Genomic DNA, 19,042 nt, shown 5'->3' with positions numbered 1-19,042 from the left:
GTCCTCGAGCGATAAGTAAAGGTGGAGAAAAGGGTACCTGAACTGTCGAACAATTGAGGATATCTACTCCGCATCTCCGCCTCGGCCTCCCAAGTGGCCTCCTCAATCGGACGGTGCTTCCACTGCACCTTGACCGAAGCAATATCCTTAGACCTTAACTTTCTCACTTGCCTATCTAGGATTGCTACCGGCTCTTCCTCGAAAGATAGATTCTGATCTAGTAGTACCGAATCCCACTGAATGATATAAGACCCGTCTGAATGGTACTTCTTCAGCATGGAAACAAGGAATACCGGATGAACACCTGCCAAACCTGGTGGCAAATCCAACTCATAAGCCACCTCGCCAACACGACGAAGAATCTCAAAAGGGCCAATAAACCTCGGGCTCAAATTTCCCTTCTTCCCAAATCGTATCACACCCTTTATTAGTGAAACCTTCAATAGGACCTGCTCACCAACCCTGAACTCCATATCACGAACCTTCCGGTCAGCATACTCCTTCTGTCTACTCTGAGCTGCCAGAAGCTTTTCCTGAATGAGCTTCACCTTGTCCAAAGACTCCCTCAGCAAATGTGTACCCCAAGGTCGAACCTCAAAAGCATCAAACCACCCAATAGGAGAACGACACCTCCTACCATATAAAGCCTCGAATGGCGCCATATCAATACTGGAATAGTAGCTATTGTTGTACGCGAACTCTGCCAAGGGTAAGAATTTGTTCCAATGACCACCAAAATCAATAACACAAGCCCTCAACATATCCTCAAGCACCTGAATAGTCCTCTCGGACTGACCATCTGTCTGCGGGTGGAACGCGGTGTGCTAAGATCTAACTGAGTTCCCAATTCCTTCTGCAAAGTCCTCCAGAAATGGGAAGTAAACTGAGTGCCTCTGTCGGAAATGATGGAAATAGGAACTCCGTGCAATCGCACTATCTCTCGAGTGTAAATCCTGGCCAACTTCTCTGCATTATAAGTAATCTGAACCGGAATGAAGTGTGCAGATTTAGTAAACCTATCCACAATAACTCAAATCGAATCAAACTTGCCCAAGGTCTTCGGAAGACCAACCACGAAATCCATAGCAATCCTTTCCCATTCCATTCGGGAATGGGCATCCTCTGAAGCACACCACCTGGTCTCCGGTGCTCATCCTTAACCTGCTGGCATTTCGAACACTGAGCAACAAACCCTACAATGTCTCTCTTCATTCTACCCAACCAATAGTGTTGCCTCAAGTCACGATACATCTTTATTGCTCCTAGATGAATGGAATATCTAGAACTATGAGCCTCTTTCAAGATCAACGAAATCCAATCACCAACTCTAGGAACGCAAATACGCCCCTTAATCCTCAAAACACCCTCATCATCAATAATAGCCTCCTTGGCTTCGCCACTTAGCACCTTATCCCAAATCATGTACAATTTCACATCCTCAAACTGCTGGGCCCTAATCTGCTCCAAAAGAGATGACCTCGCCTCCACACAAGCTAGAACCTTACCAGGTTCTAAAATATCGAGTCTCACCATACTATTAGCCAAACACTGCACCTCCAGGACGCTCTCCCACAATCAAACGCGCCAAGCTACCCATAGTCACTGTCTTTCGGCTCAACGCATCAGCTACCACATTTGCCTTTCCCGGATGATAAAGAATGGTGATATCATAGTCCTTAAGCAACTCCATCCATCTACGCCGCCTCGAATTTAGGTCCCGCTGATTAAACACATGTTGAAGACTACGGTGATCCGTGAACACCTCCCAATGGACCCCATACAAGTAATGTCTCCAAATCTTCAAAGAAAAGACTACTGCAGGCAACTCTAAGTCATGAGTGGGGTAGTTTTCCTCGTGAACCTTCAACTGTCTCGAAGCATACGCGATCACCCTACCCTCTTGCATCAGTACACAACCCAAGCCAATCTGAGAAGCATCACAATAAACAGTAAAGTCCTTTCCCTCCAAACGTAAAACCAAAATCGGGGCTGAAGTCAATAAAGCCTTGAGCTTTTGAAAGCTCTCTTCACACTCATCAGACCACTGGAAAGGCACATTCTTTTGAGTCAACCTAGTCAAATGGGAAGCAATAGATGAAACCCCCTTCATAAATCGACGATAATAACTCGCAAGGCCCACGAAGCTCCGAATCTCAGTCACCGAAGTAGGCCTGGCCCAATCTCTAACCGCCTCGATCTTCTTGGGATCAACCATAATCCCGTCCTTGGACACAACATGTCCCAAAAATGCCGCGGAACTGAGCCAGAACTCACACTTGGAAAACATGGCATACAATTTCTTCTCCTTCAATAGGCCAAGCACGATCCTCATGTGCTTCTCATGATCTTCCTTACTCCGAGAGTACACCAAGACGTCATCAATAAACACGATCACGAATGAATCTAAGTAAGGCTTAAAGATCCCATTCATCAAATCCATGAATGCTGCGGGGGCATTAGTAAGCCCGAAAGACATCACCAAGAACTCATAATGACGATATCGGGTCCTGAAAGCGGTCTTCAACTGATGATAGCCTGACCTCAAATCAATCTTAGAAACGATCGATGCACCCTGATGCTGGTCAAATAAGTCATCAATGCGAGGTATTGGATATTTATTTCTGATTGTAACCTTGTTCAATTGTCGGTAATCGATACACATCCGCATGGTACCATCTTTCTTCTTCACGAACAGAACGGGAGCACCCCAGGGAGAAACACTGGGTCTAATAAATCCTTTGCCCAACAAGTCTTGCAACTGCTCATTTAACTCTCTCAACTCTGTCGGAGCCATCCGATAGGGTGGAATAGAAATAGGTCGGGTGTCTGGCTCCAAGTCAATGCAAAAGTCAATATCTCGATCAGGCGGCATACCAGGCAAATCTGTAGGGAAAACCTCTGAGAACTCACAAATAACTGGCACTGACTCTACGGAAGGAGTAGCCGCACTAGTATCCCGAATATGAGCCAAATATGCTAAACATCCCTTATCCACTAATTTCTTCGCCCGAAAAAATGATATGATCTTCTTAGGTGCTGGACTAGGAGTACCGTACCACTCTAACCGTGGAATACCTGGCATGGCCAACGTGACTATCTTGGCATGACAGTCTAAAATAGCAAGATAAGGAGATAATCAGTCCATGCCCAAAATAATATCAAAGTCCACCATATTCAAAATTACCAAGTCTACCCACGTATCATACCCCATAAACGTGACCACGCAAGACCTATAGAGCCGATCTACTATCACAGAATCTCCAACAGGAGTAGAGACACGAATAGGCACATCAAGCATATCACAAAGCATATCCAGACCCGTAGAGAAATAGGTGGAAACATAAGAGAAAGTAGAACCCGGATCAAATAAGATAGAAGCTGATCGGTGACAGACCGAAATAATACATGTGATAACCGCATCAGAGGCCTCGGCCTCTGGTCTACCCGGAAAAGCATAAAAATGGGCACGTCCACCCTCAGTCTGTGTGCCTCCACGATCACCACGGACTGCCTGAGATCCTCCTCTCGCTGACTGAGCGCTGCCCCTACCAGACTAATGACCACCTCTGCTAGGCTGATGGCCACCCCTGCCCAACTGCGAACCCCCTCTACTAGAATTTCCTCCTCCTCTAGCTGGTAGAGATGGGGGCCTAGATGTCTGAACTCTGGAACCCCGCCTAGATCTCGGACACTCTCTCGCGTAATGCCCTGTCTCACCACACTCAAAACATGCTCCCCTAGCCATAGGATAAAAATTTATCACTCCGTCAAATACTTTATTTGCCAACTTATATCTTCTATGGATACAAATAATATTCCTTTGAATAAACTTTACATACTCATTAAATAAATATATTTCAAAAGTATCCGCCAATTAAATTACCGTGCCACCAATCCCCGCATGTCAAGAATACCATTTAACAGTACGAAAGTATATTTTAGCGAAAATGAGACCAAAAGTGCTAAACGACCAAATGGGTCATTACATCAGATACCAATCAAACAATCACTCGTCCTCGAGCGATAAGTAAAGGTGGAGAAAAGGGTACCTGAACTGTCGAACAACTGAGGATATCTACTCCGCATGTCCGCCTCGGTCTCCCAAGTGGCCTTCTCAATCGGACGGTGCTTCCACTGCACCTTGACCGAAGCAATATCCTTAGACCTTAACTTTCTCACTTTCCTATCTAGGATTGCTACCGACTCTTCCTCGAAGGATAGATTCTGATCTAGTAGTACCGAATCCCACTGAATGATATAAGACCCGTCTGAATGGTACTTCTTCAGCATGAAAACAAGGAATACCGGATGAACACCTGCCAAACCTGGTGGCAAAGCCAACTCATAAGCCACCTCGCCAACACGACGAAGAATCTCAAAAGGGCCAATAAACCTCGGGCTCAACTTGCCCTTTTTCCCAAATCGCATCACACCCTTCATTAGTGAAACCTTCAATAGGACCTGCTCACCAACCCTGAAATCCATATCACGAACCTTCCAGTCAGCATACTCCTTCTGTCTACTCTGAGCTGCCAGAAGCTTTTCCTGAATGAGCTTCACCTTGTCCAAAGACTCCCTCAGCAAATATGTACCCCAAGGTCGAACCTCAAAAGCATCAAACCACCCAATAGGAGAACGACACCTCCTACCATATAAAGCCTCGAATGGCGCCATATCAATACTGGAATGGTAGCTATTGTTGTACGCGAACTCTGCCAAGGGTAAGAATTTGTTCCAATGACCACCAAAATCAATAACACAAGCCCTCAACATATCCTCAAGCACCTGAATAGTCCTCTCGGACTGACCATCTGTCTGCGGGTGGAACGCGGTGCTAAGATCTAACTGAGTTCCCAATTCCTTCTGCAAAGTCCTCCAGAAATGGGAAGTAAACTGAGTGCCTCTGTCGGAAATGATGGAAATAGGAACTCCGTGCAATCGCACTATCTCTCGAGTGTAAATCCTGGCCAACTTCTCTGCATTATAAGTAATCTGAACCGGAATGAAGTGTGCAGATTTAGTAAACCTATCCACAATAACTCAAATCGAATCAAACTTGCCCAAGGTCTTCGGAAGACCAACCACGAAATCCATAGCAATCCTTTCCCATTCCATTCGGGAATGGGCATCCTCTGAAGCACACCACCTGGTCTCCGGTGCTCATACTTAACCTGCTGGCATTTCGAACACTGAGCAACAAACCCTACAATGTCTCTCTTCATTCTACCCAACCAATAGTGTTGCCTCAAGTCACGATACATCTTTATTGCTCCTAGATGAATGGAATATCTAGAACTATGAGCCTCTTTCAAGATCAACGAAATCCAATCACCAACTCTAGGAACGCAAATACGCCCCTTAATCCTCAAAACACCCTCATCATCAATAATAGCCTCCTTGGCTTCGCCACTTAGCACCTTATCCCAAATCATGTACAATTTCACATCCTCAAACTGCTGGGCCCTAATCTGCTCCAAAAGAGATGACCTCGCCTCCACACAAGCTAGAACCTTACCAGGTTCTAAAATATCGAGTCTCACCATACTATTAGCCAAACACTGCACCTCCAGGACGCTCTCCCACAATCAAACGCGCCAAGCTACCCATAGTCACTGTCTTTCGGCTCAACGCATCAGCTACCACATTTGCCTTTCCCGGATGATAAAGAATGGTGATATCATAGTCCTTAAGCAACTCCATCCATCTACGCCGCCTCGAATTTAGGTCCCGCTGATTAAACACATGTTGAAGACTACGGTGATCCGTGAACACCTCACAATGGACCCCATACAAGTAATGTCTCCAAATCTTCAAAGCAAAGACTATTGCAGCCAACTCTAAGTCATGAGTGGGGTAGTTTTCCTCGTGAAACTTCAACTGTCTCGAAGCATACGCGACCACCCTACCCTCTTGCATCAGCACACAACCCAAGCCAATCTGAGAAGCATCACAATAAACAGTAAAGTCCTTTCCCTCCACAGGTAAAGCCAAAATCGGGGCTGAAGTCAATAAAGCCTTGAGCTTTTGAATGCTCTCTTCACACTCATCGGACCACTGGAAAGGCACATTCTTTTGAGTCAACCTCGTCAAATGGGAAGCAATAGATGAAACCCCCTTCATAAATCGACGATAATAACTCGCAAGGCCCACGAAGCTCCGAATCTCAGTCACCGAAGTAGGCCTGGCCCAATCTCTAACCGCCTCGATCTTCTTAGGATCAACCATAATCCCGTCCTTGGACACAACATGTCCCAAAAATGCCACGGAACTGACCCAGATCTCACACTTGGAAAACTTGGCATACAATTTCTTCTCCTTCAATAGGCCAAGCACGCTCCTCAGGTGCTTCTCATGATCTTCCTTACTCCGAGAGTACACCAAGATGTCATCAATAAACACGATCACGAATGAATCTAAGTAAGGCTTGAAGATCCCATTCATCAAATCCATGAATGTTGCGGGGGCATTAGTAAGCCCGAAAGACATCACCAAGAACTCATAATGACGATATCGGGTCCTGAAAGCAGTCTTCGGAATATCCTCCGCTCGAATCTTCAACTGATGATAGCCTGACCTCAAATCAATCTTAGAAAAGATCGATGCACCCTGAAGCTGGTCAAATAAGTCATCAATGCGGGGTATTGGATATTTATTTCTGATTGTAACCTTGTTCAATTGCCGGTAATCGATACACATCCGTATGGTACCATCTTTCTTCTTCACGAACAGAACGGGAGCACCCCAGGGAGAAACACAGGGTCTAATAAATCCTTTGCCCAACAAGTCTTGCAACTGCTCTTTTAACTCTCTCAACTCTGTCGGAGCCATCCGATAGGGTGGAATAGAATTAGGTCGGGTGTCTGGCTCCAAGTCAATGCAAAAGTCAATATCTCGATCAGGCGGCATACCAGGAAAATCTGTAGGGAAAACCTCTGAGAACTCACAAATAACTGGCACTGACTCTATGGAAGGAGTAGCCGCACTAGTATCTCGAATATGAGTCAAATATGCTAAACATCCCTTCTCCACTAATTTCTTCGCCTGAAGAAATGATATGATCTTCTTAGGTGCTGGACTAGGAGTACCTTTCCACTCTAACCGTGGAATACCTGGCATGGCTAACGTGACTGTCTTGGCATGACAGTCTAAAATAGCATGATAAGGAGATAATCAGTCCATGCCCAAAATAATATCAAAGTCCACCATATTCAAAATAACCAAGTCTACCCACGTATCATACCCCATAAACGTGACCACACAAGACCTATAGAGCCAATCTACTATCACAGAATCTCCAACAGGAGTAGAGACACGAATAGACACATCAAGCATATCACTAAGCATATCCAGACACGTAGAGAAATAGGTGGAAACATAAGAGAAACTAGAACCCGGATCAAATAAGATAGAAGCTGATCGGTGACAGACCGAAATAATACCTGTGATAACCGCATCAGAGGCCTCGGCCTCTGGTCTACCCGGAAAAGTATAGAAATGGGCACGTCCACCCTCGGTCTGTGTGCCTCCACGACCACCACGGACTGCCTGAGATCCTCCTCTCGCTGACTGAGCGCTGCCCCTACCAGACTGATGACCACCTCTGCTAGGCTGATGGCCACCCCTGCCCGACTGCGAACCCCCTCTACTAGAATATCCTCCTCCTCTAGCTGGCAGAGCTGGAGGCCTAGATGTCTCAACTCTGGAACCCTGCTTGGATCTAGGACACTCTCTCACGTAATGCCCTGTCTCACCAAACTCAAAACATGCTCTCCTGGCCATAGGCTGCTGAACTGTCATAGAAGAACCAGAATACCCTCCGCGGTCTGAAGGTCGAGAGTAAGAACCTCGGGAAGTCTGCTCAGAACTGTACCCGCTATAACCTGAAGAACCACCTGCCAAAGCCTGTTGTGATGACTGGATGGGGCGGCTGTAGGGATGATGACGAACCCTGACATGGTGTCCCCCACCTCTAATAGGACCTCTGAAACTGTCAAATCTACGAGCTTTCTTGTCGCCACCCCCATTATGTGCCCGACCCATCTCTGACTCAACCCTCCTGGCATGCTCTACTACTAACTGAAATGAGGCCCCAGAAGCCTCCAACTGTAAGGTCGCCAGCCGAAGCGGAAGGTCCAAACCCTTCACAAATCTCCTCACTCTCTCAGTCTCTGTGGGAAGTAATGCCGTCGCATAACAGGACAAAGCGAGAAATCTGGTCTCATACTCCGCAACCGACCTACCCCGTTGCTCCAATGTCGAAAACTCATCCTTCCTGTTGTCTCTCAGAGTACGAGGGACATACTTCTCCAGAAACACCTGGTAGAACTGGGTCCAGGTCAAAGGTGGCAGCCAACTGGTCGACACTCCATGTACGATCTCCACCACTACTTGTGATCCCCAACTAACTGGAAAGAAACATAATCGACCCCGTGAGACTCCACTACACCCAACTTATGAAGTATCTCATGTCAGCTAATAATAAACTCATATGCATCCTCCCTGGGAGTACCATAGAACTAAGGAGGAGACATTTTGGTAAACCTCTCGAACAATTTTCGCTCCCCACTGGTCAACACTGGCCCATCCATACGCCTTAGAGCAAAATCAGACGCTGTAGTAGTATCAATACGGGGAGCCACTGCTGCTGCCGACAATACCCTCGATGTCCGAAATCCTTGAGCAACTGTAGCATCGGGAGTATGACCTCCCACTCTAGTCTGCGAGCCATCTGGAGCAACTGGAATCATGCCCACCTGAGCCAAACTGTCAAAGTACCCCAACACTCGAAACACAGCCTCTTGAAAATCAGGAGTAGCAGCGACCCCAGGCTGTGTCTCAGCAGCCCTAATCTCCTCCGAAATGTCGTCAAGCTCCGGAGTCAACCCTATGTCAGGGTCCTGAGCAGATGCAGGTGCTTGGTTCCTATCTGGAATAGCTGCACGGCCTCTGCCCCTGCCACGTCCCCTGCCTCGCCCACGGACAGCTGCTTGGGCCACGGGTATGGATGCGGGTGTAGGTGCAAGTGCAGGTGCAGGATCCTAGCCTCCAGTAGCAGTCGATCGCGTCCTCACCATCTGTGAGAGAACATAGAAATGAGGCTAAGATACCAATCTGAACAATCTCGCACGAAAGGAATGAACCAGATACCAATCGGATTGAACTAGCACGAAAAGAGAAAAAGAAGTGAAGTGTTTCCTAGATGTCCTATAGCCTCTCGAGGATGGGTACGGACGTCTACATACCAATCCGCAAGACTCTACTAGACATTGCTCTTGTACTTATTAGACCAATTGACCTGGAAGCTCTGATACCAACTTGTTACGACCCAATTCGCGAGTTGTGGTGGCACCTACACTATCCCTCCGAGTAGGCGAACCACATTACTAATAACAAGTTAAATAAGCGAAAAATTAAATAAGAATAAGTTATCAAGTCTTAAATACTTATCATAACTAGAAATGTCACGACAACCCCAAAATCTGGTCAAAGGGTACAAGAGCGCTAACATAGTACGGAATATAAGTCCGAAAATACCCGAAGGCTACATATTGTCTGTCGAATATAAAAACAGAAATAAATAGAGGAGGACCTTTAGGGGCCACGGATGACCAAGTAGCTCACCCTGAATTACTGAAAGATGTCACCCTCGCGTATCAGCCACGGGGTGTAGAACTGGAGCCTGGATCGTACTCTGCACTCAGCAAAAGTGCAGCAAGAGTAGTATCAGTACAACACTAGTACCGGTAAGCATCATAAGCCGACAATGATTAGATAACGCATGAAGAAGTGGAAACTAACAAGTAGCACATAGAGCAAATAGGTATGGTCACATATAATATACAAGTAAAGTGTAAAGGAATCATGAAAACAACCAAGACAAATATAGTTTACCAGATGATCAGTCAAATATATGAGTGAATGAATGCAATGCAATGCAACAGTCACCTCTCTCACTCCACTCTCGTACACACATGCTAAGGGCAGTGCCTCAAAGACAGGACCCATGTGGGACCCGCGAATTCCATGTACCACTCGTGCTCTCCGGCAAACCTCGGAGGCTTTCAATCACTCTCAATCTCCGGCAAGGACCTCGGAGTCTCTCTGTCACTCTCTATCTCCGGCAAAACCTCGGAGTCTCTCAATCACTTAGCTCACCATCATCACAAGAATAATATGGAAGGCATGTCGTACATGATATCAGTCTCAACAATATCACCAATATACAATCAGCAAATACAAGTCATATTATTGTTATCATTCCTTTTCATATAATGAGGGAGCTAGTATATGACATAGATACAAACAGGTGATAATCATAGAAAATAACACATATGGCGACAAGCCCACATAACAGCTGACAGAGCCAACCTAATTGGAATCCACCTCCACTTCATGCCGAAGGCCTATATGATATCCCCGTCACTTTCTACAACTACATATGATTCTCTAATCAGAGTCTAACTAAAGTAGATCGTAACCTACCTCAATGCCGAGCGGGTGCCACGAACAATCAAACTAATGTCTTCGCTTTGCATAGAGCCTCTGAACGATCAAAATCTATAAAATATGCGATCTACGTTAGAATACGAATCTAAGGACACCCATATTGCTGTAATTATATTCGAAGCCCAAAAACACACCCCAAAAAGTGGCCTTGGGCCCACAAGGGCAAGATTGGAATTTTATTGAAAAATAATTTCACCCATTATCTAAGGATTATATATTTTTTAAATTGGTCAATTTCATCCATAAGTGGACTCTCAAATCATTAACTCTCATTTCTTAAGACTAAGGCTCAAAACTTTCAATTATCCCAAAATCTTAACTTAGAATTAAAATCTAGCTTCCCACATCTCAATTACCATGAATTTAAAGATGACAATACCTCCCAAAGAGAAAACATAGCAAATAAATCACATAATCTCATACCTCCATCATCGTGTTCCGGATTGGTAATTATCATCCATATAAAAGACTACAAAACCCAAGATGAAATTTAAAAACTGGGCATTGACAATAATTTCTCCCCGTTGGAATGTCACTATTTTACCTAAAGTCAAAAGTCATGGTTGCCAACTTTATCTAAATACATTCTCTTCTGGTTGTTTATAATTATTAACCAATGAAAGATGTCCACAAAATTTGTCTTCTAGCTCTAGAGAAATCAAGCAACAACAGTTGTAATACATTACCAATTGAAACTCATTTCACCTCACCAACAAATATTATAAAAATATATGACAAGAGATATGTTTTAATTATCAAGAAGAGAATAATAGTCAAATACATGAAATATAAAGCAAGTGCATCAGATCAATTTGTCATAGTGCACACAATCTCCATAAAAAAATATGCAGATCCAAAAGCCATACGTTACCCTAATATATTTTGCTCAATCATTACTCCTATCATAATAGTAAGTTAGAGCACTTGTTTTATGCCTTTAAAGAAAATATTGAAGTTTCCCTACCGCACATGGCGTAATTAAAACATGGAAAATTATACCCAGGCTTCATACTATATTAATCATCAAGGTATTTTCACAATTTTGCCAAATAAAATTACTCCTTTTTCGTTGCTACAGGGGTCCAACAATCCTAATAGCTATATATCTATACCACGTTAGAAAATACACTTTTAGAAGTAACACTATATACTTGAAATCTAAACTTCATCTTTCAAGATAAATGAGGTTAAGAAGTTTGTACCTGAGGCCAAAATCACCACTGTAAAGGGAAAAAGGAAAAATAATTGCAACTCTTAAAGTCTGCGTGCACTATCCTTTTTCAACCCGCCACCTAGATGTTTTAGGGATTGTACTTGGTTTGAGTGAATGAAAGAATGATGCCCTTCTAGTCAATTTACGTGTTGTGTTCTTTTCTTTGAGAGTGGGCATTGCTTGGGGCCCATTAAACATTCACCTAGTCTAAAGTAAAAGTTCACACCTAATTATTAGGAAAAGTAGGGTAATGCCCAATGTAAAGTTACTACTAGTGCACCTTCCTGTAGGATATCATTAATTTATACTTCTACATAAATTTTCTACAAGCATTCAGGTACTACACCTATAATTATTAGGGCTGTTCACGGTTTTGGTTAAAACCAAAACCAAACCGAAAATTTAACCAAACTGAATAATAAAATCGATATTTGGTTTGGTTTGGTTTTAAATTTTAAAAACCGATAATATTTGGTTTGGTTATGGTTATATTAAAAAATAACCAAATAAATAACCGAACCAAACCGATAAATTATATACATAAATTTTATAATTATTTATATATATAATATTAGTTTTTCATAAATAATTATAAATATTTTATACCTTTTAATCATTAATTTGATTTTTGGTCTACTTATTTCACATGATTGTTTAAGGCTCGTGTTTTTAAGAATATGTCCAAGCCCATGTCTTTAAGTCTTTTAACTCTTTAAGTGTTAAGTGTAAACCTACTAACAGAAGCTCACGTTAGAGTCTAATGTCTTTAACTTAAATTTTTAGCCTTTCTTTGTCAGCCATTTGATTTTAGGTTGTTTTTTTTTCTTTTTTTTCGAATTTATACCTTTCTTTTTTTCTTGTCTGAATGAGTCCTAAACTTCTAATATTTTTCATATGAAAAGGACAGAGGTTGTAGATTTGGAGGTTCCTATAGAAGATACTTCAGTAACATCAGCATTTGCTGCAACTCAAGCACATGGTAATGTCCTAATACTTCTTCCGTGGATAATCCTCCTAAAAAGCATAAAAGAACAACTCCTTGTAGTCGAGACCCTAGCCTTGGGGATAATGATAGAAAAACTTATGAAGTTTGGGATCATTACAGAAAGTCTTTTTAATAAAATGGGAGAATTGAGGAAAAAATGCAAGTACTGCCCCAAAGTTTGAGATCATTACACAAAGTTTTTTTTATTTCATATATTTTTCATTTTAATTTTAGGTAGTCTTTATGTTTAATTAATATGTATGTTTGTAACAACAACTAAAAACTCTTATGCTCTACTTTATTTCCAGGTATGTATATTAAGATGACAAAAATGGTGTAGCCACTACTTAGTTAGTTTTTAGCTTTATATGTAATAGTTTAGCAACTTTGGGTAACTTGAGTATGACACTATCACTAATAGTGAAAATGTTTCTATGATGTATGTTCCACTTTAAATTATAAATAAAAGATATCGTTTGAACAAAAAAAAAAGACATGTCTTTTTCAACTTTTTAATGTTTTACTGATAAGTCTTATGACTGCTAGTCATAAACCGAAAAATCCAACCAAACTGGTGGTTATTATTTTATTTGGTTTGGTTATGGTTTTAGACATTTAAAAACCGACTAAATTGGTTTAGTTATGGTTTTAATTAATAACCGACCCAAATCGAACCATGAACACCCCTAATAATTATTATCAAGGCATACGTAAATGAACCCATAAAATAGTTAAACTCTAAAATTCAGAAATCACTCAAGATCCACCATAAGAAATTATCGTTTGTTACATTCTCCCTCACTTATTCACTTAACCACTTTGTGTACTTATAAAAATTTATCACTCCGTCAAATACTTTATTTGCCAACTTATACCTTCTATGGGTACAAATAATATTCCTTTGAATAAACTATTCATACTCATTAAATAAATATATTTCAAAAGTATCCGTCAATTAAATTACCTTGCCACCAATCCCCGCAAGTCAAGAATACCATTTAAAAGTACGAAAGTGTATTTTAGCGAAAACGAGACCAAAAGTGCTAACGACCAAATGGGTCGTTACAAAAGAAAATCGTGAAAGTTGTAACTGCATACCTTCTACGACTATGTCGACAAACCTCTCATGTATATAGGATGAAGTAACCCATCATCTTATTCACAATTCAAAAGATAACTGCTTAACCACAGTAACTTTAAAAATTGCAGATATATAACTGATAAATTTGCCCCTTGTGTTTTACTTGCTACAAAGAAGGAGCCCAAAAAACTATTTTTTATTGCTTATATTTTTCTGAAAATAAAATTGCAATAAAAAAGATCCAAAAAAACGTGTTTAATTTTTTGAAACTTTTAGAAGTTTTAACCGTGCATGTGTGTGTTTGTGAGTTGGGTAAATGGGCAAGTGACGTGCTCTTGGGTTAGTTTTTACTTAGTTTTTTTTTTTTTTTTTGTCTTTTTACCATTTTTATTTTCTTAGCTTTGTTGTTTTCCTTTTTCTTTTTCTTTTTTAAAGATAAAAAATAAAAATAAATGTAAAGATAAAATAGGGTAGTAAATCTTGTTCATAAAAAAATGTGCTTATTTTTCAAAATAATTTCAGATAATTTATGTTCTAATCTAAATTCATTATCATTTAATTTAAATTAAATCCAATATATAGATGTACATGTTTCCTTTTAAAAAACAGATATTTAATTATTTTTAAATGCAAAAAATAATAACTAATAACTAATTATTAACTAATTTGTCCTAAACCTACCACTTGCCATAATCCTATGCTGTCACTTGTCACAATCCTAGGGCAAACTATCATCTTTTTAATAATATATAGCTTATGAATCTAATGTTATTCTACATCATTCACAATTTTCACGTACTTTATGACTCTTTAAAAAGATCTAAAAAAAACATAAAATTCGTTTAAGAAAAAAAAAGACGGGTTTAAAAGAGAGTACACTAATGAGGTGAGATGTGTTTTCAAAATTAATTAAACAAATAATAATTTTGCAAGGGTAATTTAGTCAGATCCTATATTTTTATATTTATGATAATTAGGTGAAAAGAATTGTTATAAAAAATTCAAAATAAGGGAGGAAAGCATAATATCGTAAACCACAAGGAAGGTTACTGTAATTGAGTCAAACCTGAGGGAGGTCTCAAAAATTATCCCTTTAATTTAATACTCCCTCTGTCCCTATTTTTGTGAAGGGCTTCAGAGTACGAGGGTCAAAATATTTAGTTTTGACTATGAATTCGGGTATAGATTCATCAAATATTTTAAAATAAAATTTATATATTTGAAAGTTACACGAAAAGTACTATAATTCAACGTAACTAATGATTCAAAATATTTAAAAGAAGTTTGAAAAAATTGTAGTAAAAATAAATATTATTTGATAAATTGTAGTAAAAATAAATACTACGTATTTGATTCTCCAAACAATAACACCTTTACATAAAATGAGAGAGAAAGAGTATAGTACCTCCACTCACGACCTGTAGGTCCAGGGTTTGAGTCTGAAGGAAAAGTGTGGAAACCTTATAGTTCCTCCAAAAAATGGGGGGTTAAAAAAAAAAAAGTAATTTTTTTTGTTTTGAGTTCAAAAAAAGAAGCAGCAGAATATAGTTAATTTTTATAATTGAAACCAAATAATTGGTGATGGAAAGTGGTTGATTGATTGGCAGATACTATTGATATCACCCTTCATAATTCTGTATCCTCCAAATAAACCACTTTCCAGAAATATAATAACCAAAAAAGCTTAAGAGTCAGAAAGGATGAACCCCTTTCCCTTTCCCTTTCTTCTCCATTGTGCATTTGCCCTTATCATCGTCTTCATCTCCATGAATTCTTCCATAATTTGTAGATTATTCTTGTAATAACAATGTGTTGAGTTCTCTAGTCTTGTTTGTTGTCTGGATTATATTTCTCACTCGTGAAGAAGTCTATGTATCACAAAAATCTTTTATTTGTCCTTTACTTTCTTATTTGCATACTTGCTATAGTTACTCTTGATGAGAGAAGGTTCACCTTTGTGAGGACTTGTATCCATAGAATTGTACCCGGTAGCCTATTTTACATGTGCTGTTTAAGAGCCTGTTTGGAATTCGCCATAAGTTATAAGCCCATCTAAACAGGCTCTAAGTTGTATCTGTTTTTTCCTAAGTATTTAACTTGTAAGGGCTGCATATTTTGGCAATAGACACAGGCCTTTGGCCACTTCGTACTACATCTACCGTGTTGACATATAACATGATCATCTTATCTGTGGGAGTGAAGTGACTCATAAATGCTACTGTGTCAAGTCAAGACTCACACTTAGAGAACTTCGCGTACGACTTGTGTTCCTTTTATTTATGTAGGACGGTCCTCAAGTGCAACTTGTGTCCTCTCGATTTGAGAGTACACTAGATTCAATGAACACTATGACAAAACTCTTTAAGAATGGCTTGAACACCAAATTCATCAACTTCTTCAAAGAGGTTTATCGGGTTTGTTAATCCAAGTGACATCACCAACAACTCATGTATCTAGTCATAAAAGCAGTCTTAAGGAGGTCTGATTACTAATCCTTAAGTGATAGCAGGCTAACATTAGCTTCAGGTCAATCTTTGAAAGAAATAGGTAGCCCTGAATCTAGTCAAACAAATCATTTTACTTGAAACGACAGGTATTTGTTTCACATCGTCAATTTCGATACACATGGATTGAATTATCTTTTATCTTTACGAACAACACAATTAAATCGCACAAAACCCTTATCTAGCTAGTCTTGAGTAGGCGAAATATGTTAGATATTAGAGATGGATCTTAAAGACATTTTTAATTTGTTATCCTAATCCCCATAGGAAATTAAGACCAAAGACATTTTTTAAAGAAATATAGGTCCTGGGATATTTGAACTTGCTTATGAATATTCAAGAACTCTAGACCAACTTTTTTTTCTTCTCAAATAAAAAAGAGAGTTGCCAATAAAATCTTAGTGCAAAGACCGCACTTTTTGACATTAATAGTTACATAGAACATTTTTAATTATCATTGATGTTATTGGAAACTTGTATAGTTCACGCTCTTTGGCTCTACCCATGAATTATTCAGTGACAAAATCAAATCTTTCAAAATCAGATCTACGTATACAATAATATTTAATTGGGAACTTGATGAGTCGATCCACCTACACATCTTGCTTTTGCTGTTATATTGGAAGTTACTCGACGTATTGCTTGACGTAAATGGATGGTGAATTCGTTTCTGTCTTTTGTTGAATCTTTTCACGGGCCGATAGATAATTTGATAAGTCAAACCATCTAATGATTGATTAATCACAATCAAGGGATTGCCCCCATTTTAATTTCATATGCAAAATAGAAAGGAAATCAAGATCGCGAAGCTTCTTTCAATCGAGCACCTTTTCTTCACTTGTACTGGCACTGCACAAATATGGAAAGCAACTCTCACTTGGCAAGGTATTCACAGAGCACCTGCTGGATGGCATGATGAAGTACTCTGGATGATTGACAGAAGAAGAAGCAAGAGTAGTGGCTTTAGCTGCAGCCACTATATGCATAGTGGCTTTAGCTGCAGCAATCTACTATGTGTGGCAAGAAAGGAATAGAGTAGTTTTTCAGAAGACTAGAAGACAACCGGAAGTGATAGTTAGAATGATAATACAGGAGATTATTGCTAGATGTAGTATGATACAAAGATTAGATAGAAGATTGCAAGCTTTTAACTTTTATCCTATGTAATGCAGTTAGTTGTCCAGTAGTTTGGTAGAAGGTGATCACTGATGCTGAGCCTGTCCAGCATAGTGTAGCCTAAGTTTTGTCCTCTATGAGCTGTAAATACGTCCGGTTTTGGTAATAAAATGTCAAGTTAATTACCAAAAAAAAATGGAAAAAAACTTCCGTATACGAGCAGTATACCAAAAGCAGACATGAAAAATAAGATGAATCTAAGCGTCTTAATCATGTTTTGCGTGCAATTACATGACATGGTGACCTTTGCCAACCAAGGACTTCATCAACCTCTAACAAATTTAAACTTGCAAAAGGAACCATCAGGATTTCCCAATATCATTTGGCATACTTTGAATAATCTTAGCAAAAAATAAGTAATCTTTCCATTGAAGCTTTTCCGCATTGACATAAAAATTGTCTTGAAAGCAATCAAAGCAAATAGGTTCAACTTATTCTATATGATCTTCCAAATTGTTCACCTTTCTATATTCTCAAAGTCCATTCATGACATTCTGTTTCTTGGCAACAACATATGGCCTCCTAGATCCATAGGAGGATAATCAGTTATAACAGAGTTTGTCTATTCATAATACTCATATGTAAGAAATAAATTATAAGGTCTAATGGTCTTACTTTCTCATGGCTGCGAAATCTTTTGGAAGCATCCGCTCCTTCATCTTCTTCCGTGCCAGTACATATCCTCCTCGTTTGAATCAGTATTATAAAAAAAAAATGCTCCAAGGTCTGTTGGGGGAAACCACAAATACCGCGCGGGCTTTTATGAAGAAAGATGAAAATGGAGAAAAAAATACAATTATATATATGTGTAGTCCAAGACTAATAATTATTAGCATGAATAACAAATATATTGATAAAGAAATTGAAAAAAGAATTACCATAATGTGAAATATTAATTGTTTGGTGTCTCCTCTTCACGATTACGCTCATTTACAAGGAAAAATATGCCTTAGAGCCTTGATGACGAGACTGAAGCGCACCTAAGTGAGGCCAAATGCTCAACATGTTTGTGCCTCGCTTCGCGCCTTTAACAACATTGATTTGACTTGAGGATGAACGACTTGCACTCATTTGATAGTCCAACAAGAATTCATGATACTACTAGGATACTCCTCAAAGAAAATGCAGAGAGAGAACAGAAAAATGAATATCTCCTATGTGATAACTCTTATAATGTAAGGACTTGGGAAAAAACCAATGAAACAAGCAGGAACAATTTATTTATGAATATAAACTTTCTTTGGTACGAAAAAAGAGGGTTAAGTATTTAGAAAAAGAGCAAGCAGAAGCAGATCAAGATACAATCTTTTCTAATATAGATTGCATCATGACTCAATACACTAATCTATTCATAACTTAAAAACTCATTTGGTTCTTGTAAAGATATGTCACCTATGTATACGGTAAAAATCGGATGTATATTTAATCGGTGAGACCAAAGACCGAAAGAAGAAAGGAACAAGAACGTGCACGAAGGCTTCCATTCTGAACCGGAAGAATGTTTGGACCGAAGCAAAGGAAGAGCATCATTTGGTCCGGTTCCCCCATGACCGGGTTGGTCGTTGCCGTTGGTCCGA

At 39.9% G+C, this 19,042-nt stretch overlaps 1 long non-coding RNA gene across 2 annotated transcripts; it reads right to left on the bottom strand.

The window, feature by feature from the left end:
• Nucleotides 1-16,763: 16,763 nt before the first annotated feature.
• LOC132638719 (uncharacterized) lies at nt 16,764-18,723 on the bottom strand. Of its 2 annotated transcripts, XR_009581862.1 has the most exons (3): nt 18,344-18,720; nt 18,081-18,222; nt 16,764-17,987 (listed from the first exon to the last, which is right to left on the bottom strand). It is a non-coding gene; the product is annotated as an uncharacterized LOC132638719 (long non-coding RNA). The 2 variants fall into 2 exon arrangements; XR_009581861.1 differs by having other exon boundaries at nt 16,764-18,222; nt 18,344-18,723.
• Between the last annotated feature and the right edge of the window lie 319 nt (nt 18,724-19,042).

Source organism: Lycium barbarum, chromosome 4 (genome assembly GCF_019175385.1).
Source record: "Lycium barbarum isolate Lr01 chromosome 4, ASM1917538v2, whole genome shotgun sequence".
Taxonomy (NCBI): Eukaryota; Viridiplantae; Streptophyta; class Magnoliopsida; order Solanales; family Solanaceae; genus Lycium; species Lycium barbarum.
This window is presented reverse-complemented; position numbering and strand designations above follow the sequence as displayed.